At 43.9% G+C, this 15979-nt stretch overlaps 1 protein-coding gene across 17 annotated transcripts in view; it reads right to left on the bottom strand.

Annotated features, from left to right (window-relative positions):
* The window catches only part of SUN1 (Sad1 and UNC84 domain containing 1), a 65172-nt gene extending 50650 nt beyond the window's left edge, over positions 1 to 14522 (bottom strand). For 5 of the 17 annotated variants that reach the window (XM_073362070.1, XM_073362077.1, XM_073362072.1 and 2 more), the window contains exon 1: positions 10000 to 10427. The gene's annotated coding sequence lies outside the window, so the exon portion shown is untranslated. Of the gene's footprint in view, positions 1 to 9999; positions 10429 to 14442 lie in introns of those variants that run through there. The other 12 variants (XM_073362076.1, XM_073362079.1, XM_073362080.1 and 9 more) reach the window with 10 other exon arrangements.
* Positions 14523 to 15979: the final 1457 nt, after the last annotated feature.

Below are 15979 nucleotides of genomic sequence, written 5' to 3' on the forward strand. Positions count from 1 at the left end.
TTGAGAAATCAGCAGAGTTGAAAAAACAGGAAAACTTGTCTCCCTTTTCTAACCTATGAATAAAAAATGAGGAGACGGGTTGAGATCTAGTTTTAAAAGTTTGCAGGACAGCCTAAGCAACTTAGGAGACTGTTGCCTAAGTCTCTGGAAAATGAGGCGAGTAGCAACTTACACTCCAATCACTTTCACTTAGGCATATTTGAAAAATTTCCCAGGCTGATGAAATAATCAGTTTAATTCACTGATTTGTTAATCCCTCTGTTCCTTTATTAAAATCACTTAGATGTAAATGTGAAACATGTTTTGATAACAGAAAAGTATGTATCCAAAACATTTAAAGGTTGTTTTGTTTAATAAAAATAAAATTTTATATGCTATGTGTTTAAATTTATTACCATCTTAATGCAGCTTGGTAAGTGAAAAGCAAAAAAAAAATCTAGTAAACAAGCAATAGATCATTCACCATTTTTTAACATACTAAAATATACAATTAATAAGAATCTGAAAATATTAAGCTATGTAATTGCTTAAATAAATGTATATTATTAAAGTGTACCCTTCTAGGTAGCAAAAAGATGTACTACATCTAGCGTAAAGGCTCTATTTAGTTGTAAATCAACGTTTTAATAGTTGTATCAACCAGTGAGAATTCACCTTTCTTTAGGAAGTAACAAACAGAAAAGCTGATTAAAATTGATCATTTAAATGGAAGCTTTCCAGTTGGTGGTTTAAATCAGGATTTAAATCAATCCACCCTGATATATTTTATAAATAAGAAAGCATACAGAAGTGTTTGTGGTGCTCTGCAACATGAAGTGCCAGCAGTATGCCTGATGCTTCAAAGCTGCAGGATCACAACCTATGTAATAAATAATATGGCAGCATACCACTGGACATTACATTTAGAGTACAGAGTGAGGAAAGCTCAGATTTAGATCTGGACTCATTCTTTCAATTCACAAGTCTGCAAGAACTAGAAACTGCAACAATATTGAGTCTCCAGAGTTAAGAGTGCAGCCTTGTAACTCAACAACAAGCATTGACAGGATGTATACTAGTAGCTGTAGTTAGAAGAAAACTCTTTCCCCATCCCCTACTGATACTGCTAGGAGAAGGACTATGCAGTGTAGTTATAGCCATATTGGTGCCAAGATATCAGAAAGACAAGGTGGGAGACCTAATATATTTTTATTGGACCAACTTCTGGAAGAACTAAGAAATGAAAGAAGGGGAAGGGCAGAGAACCACTCATCTTTTATTGTGGTCACACTGCCAGTTATAGTCAGGTTTCAAACAACAAACATAGCCTATTTTAGAAAATTGAAGGCAGGCTGTCTTAGGCTCCCTCCATGCAAAAGAAGAGAGCCTAAAGTTAGCTTCAAATGTACTCATTCTCAAGATATGGGTAAACAGTAACTTCAGATATTATATTGGTCCTTGAGTTCCCCAGCCAATTTTTCAGTTTTGGAATAGTATTTTGCTTATTTTTTAAGTGTTTTGCTCCCCCTCTGGTGGTTCTCAACCAGGGGTGCGCATACCCCTGGGGATATGCAGCTGTCTTCCAAAGGGTACATCAACTCATCTAGATTTTTGCTTAATTTTACGACAGGCTACATAAAAAGCACTAGCGAAATCAGTACAAACTAAAATTTCATACAGACAATGGCTTGTTTTACACTGCTCTATGTACTATACACTGATATGTAAGTACAATATTTATATTCCAATCCATTTATTTTATAATTATATGGTCAAAATTAGAAAGTAAGCAATTTTTCTGTAATAGCGTGCTGTGACTCTTTTGGATTTTTATGTCTGATTTTGTAAGCAAGTAGTTTTGAAGTGAGGTGAAACTCGGGTACAGAAGACAAATCAGACTCTTGAAAGGGGTACAGTAGCCTAGAAAGATTGATTTCAGAGTAGCAGCTGTGTTAGTCTGTATCCAGAAAAAGAAAAGGAGGACTTGTGGCACCTTAGAGACTAAAATTTATTTGCACATAAGCTTTCGTGAGCTGTAGCTTATGCTCAAATAAGTGTGTCAGTCTCTAAGGTGCCACAAGTCCTCCTTTTCTTTTTTAGAAAGACTGAGAATCACTGAAGGACCTAGTGAAACAGCAGAGGAGACTGACTTTATACAAAGTTTCATCAAATGCAAACAGTCTCAACTTTAATAATTTTATTAACTATATGTTGGAAGGAGTGCTTGCTGCAAATTCTACAGAAATATCACAAAGATGACTGCTACTTGAGCCACCTAAATAAGAAGTAAACTCACTGGGGTTTGAAAATGAATGATTAGGTGGTTTTGGAGTACTTGTCCAGCACTTCACAAAGTCACCCCATGGGTGACTGTACAGATGAGCAGGGTACGTTATGTAATCAGTTATAACTGGTGAAGTCTCCAAAATAACTGGCCTATTGTGATGTGGAACTGAATCCTCCTGGGAGAACCTAGCTAAAGGTTCTACTTCATCCACATCAGACCAATCACTTCCCATGGAGGGCTCCTTTTCCAGCGTATCTTCTTCTGAACTTGAATTGTGTTCATCCACAAATACAAGTTTGGAGAGGGTCCTGCAATGTTTGGCCTTTTGTAATCCACATACTGTTCTTTGGGGTTACTCTATCCAGTGCTAACTGAACTAGCACAAGCATTGTTTTCATCTACTGAAGTTTTCTGTCTGTCTGAATGTAGCGGAGGTCGCTGATCTTCTTCATGCCTTGAAACTGCACAGATACTTCTTGAGTTGCCATCTGATTGGCAAGGTTCTTTACTATGACAGGGCCTTTGATCTTGATCTCCATTTGATGTAGATGCCTCCTTTCTGACCTTTTCCCCTAATGATTTCCCAAAAGCATCCTGGAGAGCTCTAAGGTATATTACTGTGGATCCCTGATCCTTCATTCTCTTCTTCCTATGATCCACAATCTGTTCTTCTGAGACACCTTTACCTTCAGTCCTTGGTGTGAGGTTACAGCCTGCACCACCCTCCCAGTTCAAGGATTCCCGGGGGGGAATCCTCCTCGTGGGGGGAGGGATAGCTCAGTGGTTTGAGCATTGGCCTGCTAAACCCAGGGTTGTGAGTTCAATCCTTGAGGGGGCCATTTAGGGATGGGGCAAAAATTGGGGACTGGTCCTGCTTTGAGCAGGGGGTTGGACTAGATGACCTCTGAGGTCCCTTCCAACCCTGATATTCTATGATTCTACGTTATAAAGAATAGACAAGTGATTAAGTTGGTTCTGTCCCTTTACTAAGGGAAGCTATTTTGGCTGAAGCAAATTAGGACATTTTAAACCACCCTGTGCAGATAAATCAAACCATGTTATAACCATGAGATGTACTTCTGCTCAGGTGTTATTTTGTTTTGGATGAGTAGAAAGGGACTTTGCCTGAGGGTTAAATTCTATACAGTCCCTCCAGCTAGATCTTTGAAGTTAATACCTGCGATGTTGGGTGTCGGAGTGTTCCTTGTTTATTATTCATATTATTTAGAGGGAGATAAATCTCTGCACAGAAAACTTTTTTTAAATTGGAGTTGTGCTCTCCTTTGCTTCTTTATGTATAAAGAATGCCTGTAGCATTTTTCCGCCCCCAAAAAAGAAGCATCAAGAATATCAAGTCCACTCATCCCTAATTTTGCTGAAGTTCCTGTTGGACGTCTCAGAGCAGGTGTATTGTTGTTCTCACGCTCTAACTGAAGCATAGGTATTGAATCTTTACCCCAACATTCTCTTCAAAATTTCATAAGTCATGGAATTAAACTACTGTTACAAGAACACCCCACATAGACTGACTACGGATCCCTTCCTCTGCCAACTGCTCAGCTTTCAGCCTTCATGATATCTTTTCAGGAACTCTCTGATCAGTCTTCCAAAACAGACAAAATCGAATTTCCAATGTAAGAAGATTCAAGGTCTGAAAGACTTTTTTTGAGAAAGTAGGAACAAAGCATAATCCCATTCACACACACCCCCTTTCTGCAGGGCATCTTTAACAACACAGCCCCATTCTACTTACATTGTTAGGCTACTGTACTGAATCAACAAGAGCTACAGAAAGACCTTAAAACTGCGGACAACTGACTTGTCTGTCTGCAATTTGCTACTGGGACTGAACGTGGACCAAAAGGTACAGGTACTTTGCAAGGAGCATTTCATCAACAAATCACATTTCGACCTGGCAGCTCAGCTGATTTCAGGCACCTGGATACACCAGTGTTCCTCCACCTAGAATGCTAGACTACAAGGGACAGATTTTAAAAGGCACAAATTGGACGTGAGCGGCTAACTCCCTTCTTGCACCTTTGAAAGTCCCCCCCCCCCCAGTCTTTCACCCATAGTAACATCAATTAGATTTCCTTTCTTCTGTACCTCCAACCACTCAGTTTCCCCTTTTCAGTTTTTTAAACAAAATTAAATAGATAGAATTTAGATAATTTCCGATTCCTTTAAAAAAGTTCTGTGAGAAGACAGACACTTTGGGAAAGATCATCATTACTAAATTGTATTCCTTTATATTTCTGCTAATTAAAAAAAAGCGAGTGCATGTATACTAAAAAGAAAAGGAGGACTTGTGGCACCTTAGAGACTAACCAATTTATTTGAGCATGAGCTTTCGTGAGCTACAGCTCACTTCATCAGATGTTTACCGTGGAAACTGCAGCAGACTTTATATACACACAGAAATCATGAAACAATACCTCCTCCCACCCCACTGTCCTGCTGGTAATAGCTTATCTAAAGTGATCAACAGGTGGGCCATTTCCAGCACAAATCCAGGTTTTCTCACCCTCCACCCCCCCACACAAATTCACTCTCCTGCTGGTGCTAGCCCATCCAAAGTGACAACTCTTTACATAATCAAGTCGGGCTATTTCCTGCATAGATCAAGGTTTTCTCACATCCCCCCCACCCCCATACACACACAAACTCACTCTCCTGCTGGTAATAGCTCATCTAAACTGACCATTCTCCAGGTTTAAATCCAAGTTAAACCAGAACATCTGGGGGGGGGGGGGGGGGGGGTAGGAAAAAACAAGAGGAAACAGGCTACCTTGCATAATGACTTAGCCACTCCCAGTCTCTATTTAAGCCTAAATTAATAGTATCCAATTTGCAAATGAATTCCAATTCAGCAGTTTCTCGCTGGAGTCTGGATTTGAAGTTTTTTTGTTTTAAGATAGCGACCTTCATGTCTGTGATTGCGTGACCAGAGAGATTGAAGTGTTCTCCGACTGGTTTATGAATGTTATAATTCTTGACATCTGATTTGTGTCCATTTATTCTTTTACGTAGAGACTGTCCAGTTTGACCAATGTACATGGCAGAGGGGCATTGCTGGCACATGATGGCATAGATCACATTGGTGGATGTGCAGGTGAACGAGCCTCTGATAGTGTGGCTGATGTTATTAGGCCCTGTGATGGTGTCCCCTGAATAGATATGTGGGCACAATTGGCAACGGGCTTTGTTGCAAGGATAAGTTCCTGGGTTAGTGGTTCTGTTGTGTGGTATGTGGTTGTTGGTGAGTATTTGCTTCAGGTTGCGGGGCTGTCTGTAGGCAAGGACTGGCCTGTCTCCCAAGACTTGTGAGAGTGTTGGGTCATCCTTTAGGATAGGTTGTAGATCCTTAATAATGCGTTGGAGGGGTTTTAGTTGGGGGCTGAAGGTGACGGCTAGTGGCGTTCTGTTATTTTCTTTGTTATTATCTTTCTTTGTTTTCTTTCTTTCTCTACGTAAAAGAATAAATGGACACAAATCAGATGTCAAGAATTATAACATTCATAAACCAGTCGGAGAACACTTCAATCTCTCTGGTCACGCAATCACAGACATGAAGGTCGCTATCTTAAAACAAAAAAACTTCAAATCCAGACTCCAGCGAGAAACTGCTGAATTGGAATTCATTTGCAAATTGGATACTATTAATTTAGGCTTAAATAGAGACTGGGAGTGGCTAAGTCATTATGCAAGGTAGCCTGTTTCCTCTTGTTTTTTCCTACCCCCCCCCCCCCCCCCCAGATGTTCTGGTTTAACTTGGATTTAAACCTGGAGAATGGTCAGTTTAGATGAGCTATTACCAGCAGGAGAGTGAGTTTGTGTGTGTATGGGGGTGGGGGGGATGTGAGAAAACCTTGATCTATGCAGGAAATAGCCCGACTTGATTATGTAAAGAGTTGTCACTTTGGATGGGCTAGCACCAGCAGGAGAGTGAATTTGTGTGGGGGGGTGGAGGGTGAGAAAACCTGGATTTGTGCTGGAAATGGCCCACCTGTTGATCACTTATTACCAGCAGGACAGTGGGGTGGGAGGAGGTATTGTTTCATGATTTCTGTGTGTATATAAAGTCTGCTGCAGTTTCCACGGTAAACATCTGATGAAGTGAGCTGTAGCTCACGAAAGCTCATGCTCAAATAAATTGGTTAGTCTCTAAGGTGCCACAAGTCCTCCTTTTCTTTTTGCGAATACAGACTAACACGGCTGTTCCTCTGAAACCTGTCATGTATACTAAGGTCATCTGGCCTTTGGTTCTCATGTTACCACAGGGTAATCAAATCACTAGCACAACTTCCAATCACAGATTCACCATCTAACTGCCTGGTAACAGCAGGAAAAAATAAAAAGTCTCTAGAGACTTAGCTTTGTTTGTTGAGTTCAAAATGAAGTGTAGAATGTTAGTCCAACAACAGGGGGATTCAGAAATTAGGTATGCCTCTTTATCTGTAACATTTTAAAAAATTAGGAGCAAGTACAAAGCAGTTCTAATGGCTGACTATATTAAACAGAGCTTTAAGAAAATTCTTCTGCTTACAAGCTATAGTATAAGAGTCACCGCTATGGTTGCAACAGGGAGTACTTAAAGTTAGAAACTTAATTGATTTAGGTACCAAAATATGGAGTGATTTAATTTTCAGGAGTGCCAAGCACACAGCAACAATTTTGAAAAAAAAAATCAGGTAACTACTTTAAGAGCCTAACGTTAGACAACAATTTTTGAAAATATTGGCACATGCCTCTGTGTGAAGATGTTTTACCCACTATTGTTACAAGTGGCACTTAAGACTACTGTAACTGAAAGATTGGGGAGAAATGTTCTGTTTTTCCAGTTTCTTCACTTTATATAGCAGAGTGCTGTCAAATACACAGTCAGTTCCCTGTGTTCCGGTGAATCTTGCACAAAGTAACAGGAGCAAAAAAGAAGCATTTTAATAAAGGAGGCTCCAAAACTGACAAAGGAACCTACTTTTAACTGTTTATGCTGACTAGACTTCAAGATGATGCGTCATGAGGGAATACAGCAGACACGAAGTATAAGCTTTTCACAATACTTAGCTGCTTAAATGAATATTATCTAGTTTAGTAGGCCCAAGATCTGACTCTCTCTGCCTCTATTGTCCGTCCTCCTCTCTTTAAAAGTCTGTTAGAAAAATCCATATAACTTCTGCACAGAACGGTGGGAAGGGATGGAGAAGAGTGAAAGAAAGTAAGGCCATACTGGGTCAGACCAATGATTCATCAAGCCCAGTTTCCTGTCTGCTGACAGTGGCCAATACCAGATGCTTCAGAGGGAATGAATAGAACAGGGCAATTATCCAGTGATCCATCCTGTCATCCAGTCACAGTGTCTGGCAGTCAGAAGCTTAGGGAAAAATCAAAGCATGAGGTTGCATCCCTGACCATCTTGGCTAAAAGCAACTGATGGACCTATCCTCCATTAAACTTACCTAATTGAACAGTTATAGTTTTTGCCTTCACAGCATCCCCTAGCAATGAGATCCACAGGCTATAAGAACAAACAAGTTATTTACAAAAGGACCAAAAAAAACCTAAACTAGGTTTGTGAGGTAACTTAGAGTACAGGAAAGTAAGAGACCAAAGCATAAATTTCAGCCAAATAGGATGCAAGCAGACACTGCATAGATTCCACACACCACTTCTGTTATTACACCTCAATCTCATAGTGCAAACCCTGGCTCCCCTTGGACCCAGTTGGAAACGTGTTGATTTTAAGGGAGAGGAGATAATCTTCTGAAGTGGCATCATCCCATGGCAAAACAATAGCGTTGGTAGTGTAATGAGCCCTGAGGGTGCTATGACAACAGGCGATAACACAACCCTTGAGTTAGCTATGCTACAAGGGAGGAGATGGAGATCTAGAAGCACTGCAGAGGGACCTCTCCTCTGTACAGATGGCTGCAGATGTGGGCAAATCCAAAACTGTCAGGCCAGCAGCATGAGTAAAGAATCATACTCCTACCCACTACCTTGTGCTAAGAGGCCTCTCTTCCCAAAGGGGAACTATAACTCTCGTTTTCCATAGCTTCAAAACCATAGACATATTCAATGAACTGTCCCCAATGAAGCCATAAGAGTTTTGCCATTGACTTCAGCAGGCCCATGATTTCACTCCTTGACTTTTTTACCCCCTCTTTAATAAAGGTGACAAGGCCCATAGGTACTGGCTTTTTAGCACAAACCTGTCATGACAAGCACACGGCACTTTGCATTCACAGTGCACTTACTGTAACAGGGACTAGGATGAGCCCCAACTTACAGTCATTTGTGACTTATGTACCTATGTGGCCTCCATCACAATAACGTCTGAGTGCTTTAATCTTTTCTTAGTGTTTTATCCTCACAAACAACCCATTTTACCGATGGGGATCTGAGGCACAGAAACTAAGTGAGTTTCCCAAGGTCACACAAGAAGTCTGTGTTGAAGCAGGGAACTGAATTCATGTCTCCTAATTCCCAGGCTACTATCTTAACCATCGGACCATCCTTCCTCTCTAACATTCAGGAGTGAGGAAAAAAATCCAACGTCTTCATTGGAAAAAGACATTGGACAAATGCTAGCAGCAAAATACAAGGCTGGCAGCCTTGTAAGAGCAAACCCATTCTGATGCATTACAAATGGGAAATTGGATTTGGTAAGAAAATGGGTCTCACTTTTGAGATTACAAAATTCACAGAATAAGATTTGACAGCATTACTGTAAACAGAATTTGCTATTTTAACTCTACACTTGAAGGCAGACAAACTCATTTAAATTATTCATATAGAAAACATGCTACTACCATAAACTCCAAATAAGCTTTGCTAGACCATGGGCTCTCATTTCATTACTATAAATATTAAATAATGTAACAATTCCTAGTAACCAACTGTTTCTACTTATTTCAAACTTGAAACTCTGCTATTGTTCACAATAAGCATTTAATACTAATATTGTCATATTTAGTGAGTAGGAATTTAGCCATCTGAAATTCCTATAAGTGATTACATTAACTTTGTATTTACTTCCATGGAGTGTATCCCGAATTTTTGCAATGTCTTCCCCACATATCCCCAAAACTACCAACTTAAAACAGGCTGAAAAGCAAAAGAGCTTCAAGCAAATGTCAAACACACTTAATACAAAATATCTGTTCATAAAGATATGAAGAACTTTTTAAGAAGGATGTTTATATATTGTTTCTTTTTAAAAAGGCTCTGAGAATACTAACAACATTAACATCTTTCATTAGACTTTATCTTGTAAATGTACAAATGTGTGCTATGATACACTCGACAGTTGCCAAACTGTAACACTATTACTTAAAACCAGCTCTGTTATATATAAAAAGGAGCTGAACAGAAAATAGCTACAAATTCAGTTGTACTGAGACAACAAACATGTCTTCTCATTGTTTATACACACAGAGAATCTAAAACATGTCATAGCTAAAGTGCATTGGGTCATTTTACAGACTGGGAACCCAGTGATTTAAAAACTCAAGCAGAATTTGCTGCACATGAATCTAACCAGGCCTCTTCATTTAAAGAGGTACAGTGGTCTACTGAAGGCTCACTAGAATTACGTATTTAAGCAGGTCAACCCTGTGATAAAACAAGTAGTTTCAAAACAAACTCTAATTTACAGTTTGCCTAGATAAAGCTCCAAGATCAATTTATATTACAGTTTAACAAAAAACAGCAGCAAATGCATGGCATCAAACCTATATATCCAAAATCCTGAGTCATCCGCTTCACATATTTAGAATAATTATATGCTTCAGCATTCTGTTCCGAGGTCCAGCAATCCCAGTCAAAACAATTCAAGGCAAGTTTGCAAGTTGACAGGACATTATTTTCTATTCCACACCGCAGAATCCCAAAATGGCTTCCCAGCCTCAACAAAGCAGGAAGGATCAGACTAATCTGATCCAGCCTCTCAAAGCTCCTATTGTCAGTCAGAGGCAGAGTTTGAATTTATTGGACACTGCTACTTTAGCCAGCCCACACATTTAACCCATTAGTTTCTCTCCATAAAAAGGGATCGACAGGCTCACACTTAAAGACCTTGTCCAGTATTTTACTTATAGTTACACACTAACATTGATTTAACTACCATTTTTCAATAAACTTTATACTAACGAAAACACAGAGTACTTGATTTCTAAAATGCATGTTTCAGGTATCTGGCAAAACAATTTGGAAGACCTAAATTTTCACCACTTACCTTTAATTTGTAAAATGAAGAGATAAGCCTGATCCAATTTTCTGCTTTTTATAATACAGCTAAACTCCCACCCGCAAAGACACCAGTTGTAGCCCTATTTAAATTAGCTCTTAATCCCATGACAATGAAGTAGTAAAGGCAGAAAAACATGACAGGTCACAGAATGATTTGTTAGTGTACAGATGCAAATAGAATGAAAGATGTATTGATTACAAGGTTAGCAAACAAAGCTCTCTTTAAGCAGATTATTTGCAAAGGAAATGTTTCTACCTGGAATTTTTTCTCTATTAAAATCAGCAAAGAGTTTCATTTTGACAAGAGTAAATAGTGTCCCCATACATTAGAGAAGGAACTGGAATGTAAGATTAATTTTTAATTATTTCCCAAACCACTGAAACTTTAACCTTTGAAACTTAGTTCCAAAGAAGTAAAACATATATGTTTACATGGAGTATTTTATACTCCAAGTGTGTGCTTAGATTTAAATTAAAGATATATTTCAAAAGCTATTCCTCCTCCTTCACTTTTAGTATCACAATTTGCAGAATTAAAATATTTTAAAGCATAAAGGACACACTGGACACTCCTCACAAAGCTGTGTTCATGTTGTCACTGTGCATGTGCAGAGCTGATCTTAGCACTGATTAAATAAGCAGTTTACAGTACTCCCTATCCCCCATTTTAAAAAAATAATTATAAAAATAGAAATCTCTGTTGCCCTGGGGAAAAATCATCAGTTTTCAAAAGGCTGTCCCTAAACAACAGCCAAAATATTATTTTACATATTAGCACTGAGAAGGTCTCAAATTTACTCTGTTTGACCTCAATCCTGCAATTGACTCTGCACAGCACCCCATTATCTGTACAGAGCCCCACTGAATTCAATGGGGCTCCCTACAGGGGCATTCCCACATGTAATCAATTATAAAATCAAGACCTTAATTCTGAAACATGTTTCAAAGTACACTGTTAGTGCAAATATTTTAATTTGCACCTTCTCTGGCTAATGGTAGAAGTGAGAAAATGTTTATCTAGGAAAAATTTCATTTCCTCTTTCTGAAATGTTGGTTTGAAAAACAATGTTTGGCATCTGTTGAAGAGACATTAGTACTTTAACTTGTCTATACATATTTGACAAAACAAATTTCTTTGTTTTTTGTTTTCTTTCTAAAACAGACATTAATCATGGCACACATTTAGTGTATTTATGATACATTTAAGTGAAATTGCAAGACTGGCATAGGAAATGTAGCTTCTGGGGATAGTTTAGGCAAACAAATGTAGTTGTCCATACTATAATTTGGCTAGGACACCAGCTTTTATATCCATATACCTTGTCTTCACAACTAAAAAAGGTGGATTTTTACCTCAGGTTAAATAATACATATGAATGGTCCCAAGGTAAAAACCACAGTGAAGACAGGGCACTTTAATCTCCACCCATGACTGACCTTGTGGTAAAACTGTAGTGCTTACCTTGCCTACCTTAACTCACAGTAAAACTGCACTGCCTTCTCTTTACTGTGTTTTTACCTCAAGACTGCTCACAAGCTTAATTTATCCCAACATAAAAAAAATCCCAACATAAAAACCACACCTTTTCTTACCCCGTCATCTGATCAAAAATGGTAATGTTGGTTGAACTCTGCATTAAAAATAGTAAAGTGAAGCAAAGCAACTCTAGCAAGCCGTGAAGCACAGCACTAACACCATGCTGGGGTACTAGTTCAAGTTAGGATATACAGCAGCAGGCTATCGCTGTTGCTGTGGCTATGTCAACACTATGAGATAGGGGTGTGACTGCCAACTCTTGTAGACATACACACCACCCAGCTAACATGCTAAAAACAGTAGTGTAGCTGCTGCAGAACTGGCAGTGGTCACACAGGCGAGCCGAGCCAAGTACAAACCTGCTGGAACCTTGGGCACGGTTATCCTGTGTCGCCACTGGCCATGCTACTACAGCTCCATTACTACTTTCAGTGCAACTAACTCAAGGAGAGCTAGTGTGCATATGTTTGTGAGAGCTGGGAATCACACCCCAAGCTCCTAGTTTAGCGGTTACCTGTGTGACACAAATACAAGACTTCAGTGTCCAAGAAAATGTGGCCATTCACATGCAACAAGTTCCTACAACAATGCACCAGATTCTGATTTCTTTCACTTCAGTTTTACAGTGGTTTAACTTCTGTATCTACAGGAACAATCAGAATCTGGCCTAATAAGCCAATTTCCCTAAAGTCTTCCTGTAAGGTTTATATTTCCTATTTCTTAATCCAATGCTGTCACCAACATGTTATATTCTGTCCTGCTAATAACTTTGCCTCTCTGGCTCTACCCACGGTACCGCCATGCCTAAAATAATCTGATCACAGTTTACACCTACACACATGTAAAGTACAAGCTGTAATAGATAAATGTATTATAATAGCTTTCAGAAGCTCCTGCTAGACTCCATCTAGGAATGTTAGACTCTAGAGCTATTTAACACTGGCCATTTCCCCCCCCGGAAAAAAATCCCATTACTGCTAACAGCTCCATCTATGGCAGGAACAAAAAGGCAGCACTAGTGCAAACACACATTGGTAGCAAGGCAAGCTCCTGTAAGGTAGTATGGGCCCTGGCAGGGGGCAATATGTGCTAACTAGAGGGGAATGGGGATAAGTGCATTCCCCTCCCTCATCCTTTGTCAGCAGCCTCCCCCACATGGTAGTGCAGGGCCCCAACGGTATCTACTCTGCACTGGTGAGGCCTCAGCTGGAGTACTGTGGCCAATTCTGGGTGCAACACTTCAGGAAAAATATGGACACACTGGAGAGAGAGAGTCCAGAGAAGAGCAACAAAAATGAAAAAGAGTTTGATAAATGATAAAATAATAAAAACCCTTTTAAAAGGTTAAAAAACTGGGCATACTGAATCTTGAGAAAAGGTGACTGAGTGAGAGGGGAACCTACTAACAGTCTTCAAACACATTCCGGGCTGTTAGAAAGAGCCCAGTGAGCAATTGTTTTCCATGCCTTTTGAAGGCAGGACGAGAAGTAATGAGCTTAATTTGCAACAAGGGAGATAGAGGTTAGCTGTTAGAAAAATCTTTGTAACTACTGTAGAAAGATAGTTAAGATCGAGAAGAGACTTCCAAGGGAGGCTGTGGAACCTCCTTCAGAGGGGGGATTTGAAGAACACACTGGACAAGCACTTGGCCCGCCTGAGTGCAGGGGCTGACCCCAGGGTGACCCGATGTCCAGATTTAATAGGGACAGTCCTGATATTTGAGGCTTTTTCTTACATAGAAGCCTATTACCGCCCACCCCCCCCCTTCCTGATTTTTCACACTTGCTGTCTGGTCACCCTAGCTGACCCAGATGACCCCTTGAGCTCCCTGCCAGCCCTACACTGCTATAGGTCTAATCACACCTCAGGACCCAGCCGCACCCCCAACGCCCGGGGCACACCCGCGGAGAGGCCGCTTTGGCCGCACAGACGCATCGCTGTGCGCAGCCTTGTTCTCCGGCGCTGCCAGGGCGAGGCGGGGGCCGCCCCAGAGCGCCGAGGAGCCAAAGGCAGCTGCCGCCCCTGCTGGAGCTTATCTCCGTCCGCCCCCCGGGGGCCTCCTTCCAGGAGCGGCAGCGGCGGGGCCAGCAGCAGGTGGCCGGCAGGGGGCGGTAAGTGCTAAGGGGGGCGGGCTGAGGTAGGGGGCAGTGCGTGCCCCGGTGGCGGGGGAGCGAGAGCCCCAGCCACTGAGGGGCGCCCCGCCCCGCCCCCCCGGGCTAGGTAACACCGGGGGCCCCGCACGCCCCTCACCGGGGCCCGGAGAGCGCCTCGGGGGGCTCCCCGCCATAAGCGCAGCAGGACCCGGGGGTGGAGGGGGCTGGCTGGCTCCGCGGAGTGCGGGGGCCGGGCCGAGTCTCGCAAGGCGAGCGCGTCCCCAGGGAGACGTTACCTGCGCGGGGAGGAGGAAGCGAGCGGTGGCGGCGACACTCACGGGGCCCCGGCCCCGCCCCCTTTACCGGCCGCCGGGAGCCACCGCCCCGAGCCACCGCCCCCAGCTCCCGACGCCCCGCCCTAGGCGCCGCGCAGCGAGTCACAGCGACCCCTGGCGGGGCGGAGCGCCCGACGGCTCCCTCCTACGGCCCCAGGGCGCAGCCTGACACTTCCCACCCCTGGCACCTGGGCACGGTGTGACACCCCCCCGTCAGTCACAGCGTGACACCCCTGGCACCTGGGCACGGTGTGACACCCCCCCCGTCAGTCACAGCGTGACACCCCTGGCACCAGGGCACGGTGTGACACCTCCCCGTCAGTCACAGCGTGACACCCCTGGCACCTGGGCACGGTGTGACACCCCCCCGTCAGTCACAGCGTGACACCCCTGGCACCAGGGCACGGTGTGACACCCCCCCCGTCAGTCACAGTGTGACACCCCTGGCACCTGGGCACGGTGTGACACCCCCCCCGTCAGTCACAGCGTGACACCCCGGCACCAGGGCACGGTGTGACACCCCCCCCGTCAGTCACAGTGTGACACCCCTGGCACCAGGGCACGGTGTGACACCTCCCCAGGTCAGTCACAGCGTGACACCCCGGCACCAGGGCACGGTGTGACACCTCCCCGTCAGTCACAGCGTGACACCCCTGGCACCTGGGCACGGTGTGACACCCCCCCCCGTCAGTCACAGCGTGACACCCCTGGCACCTGGGCACGGTGTGACACCCCCCCGTCAGTCACAGCGTGACACCCCTGGCCCCTGGGCACGGTGTGACACCTCCCCCGTCAGTCACAGCGTGACACCCCTGGCACCTGGGCACGGTGTGACACCTCCCCGTCAGTCACAGCGTGACACCCCTGGCACCTGGGCACGGTGTGACACCCCCCCCGTCAGTCACAGCGTGACACCCCTGGCACCTGGGCACGGTGTGACACCTCCCCCGTCAGTCACAGCGTGACACCCCTGGCACCTGGGCACGGTGTGACACCCCCCCCGTCAGTCACAGCGTGACACCCCTGGCACCAGGGCACGGTGTGACACCGCCCCCGTCAGTCACAGCGTGACACCCCTGGCACCAGGGCACGGTGTGACACCGCCCCCGTCAGTCACAGCGTGACACCCCTGGCACCTGGGCACGGTGTGACACCGCCCCCGTCAGTCACAGCGTGACACCCCTGGCACCTGGGCACGGTGTGACACCCCCCCCCGTCAGTCACAGCGTGACACCCCTGGCACCTGGGAACGGTGTGACACCCCCCCCGTCAGTCACAGCGTGACACCCCTGGCACCTGGGCACGGTGTGACAACTCCCCAAGTCAGTCACAGCGTGACACCCCTGGCACCTGGGCACGGTGTGACACCCCCCCGTCAGTCACAGCGTGACACCCCTGGCACCTGGGCACGGTGTGACACCCCCCCGTCAGTCACAGCGTGACACCCCTGGCACCTGGGCACGGTGTGACACCCCCCTGTCAGTCACAGCGTGACACC

The sequence above is a fragment of the Lepidochelys kempii genome, chromosome 10 (genome assembly GCF_965140265.1).
Source record: "Lepidochelys kempii isolate rLepKem1 chromosome 10, rLepKem1.hap2, whole genome shotgun sequence".
NCBI classification, from domain to species: Eukaryota; Metazoa; Chordata; order Testudines; family Cheloniidae; genus Lepidochelys; species Lepidochelys kempii.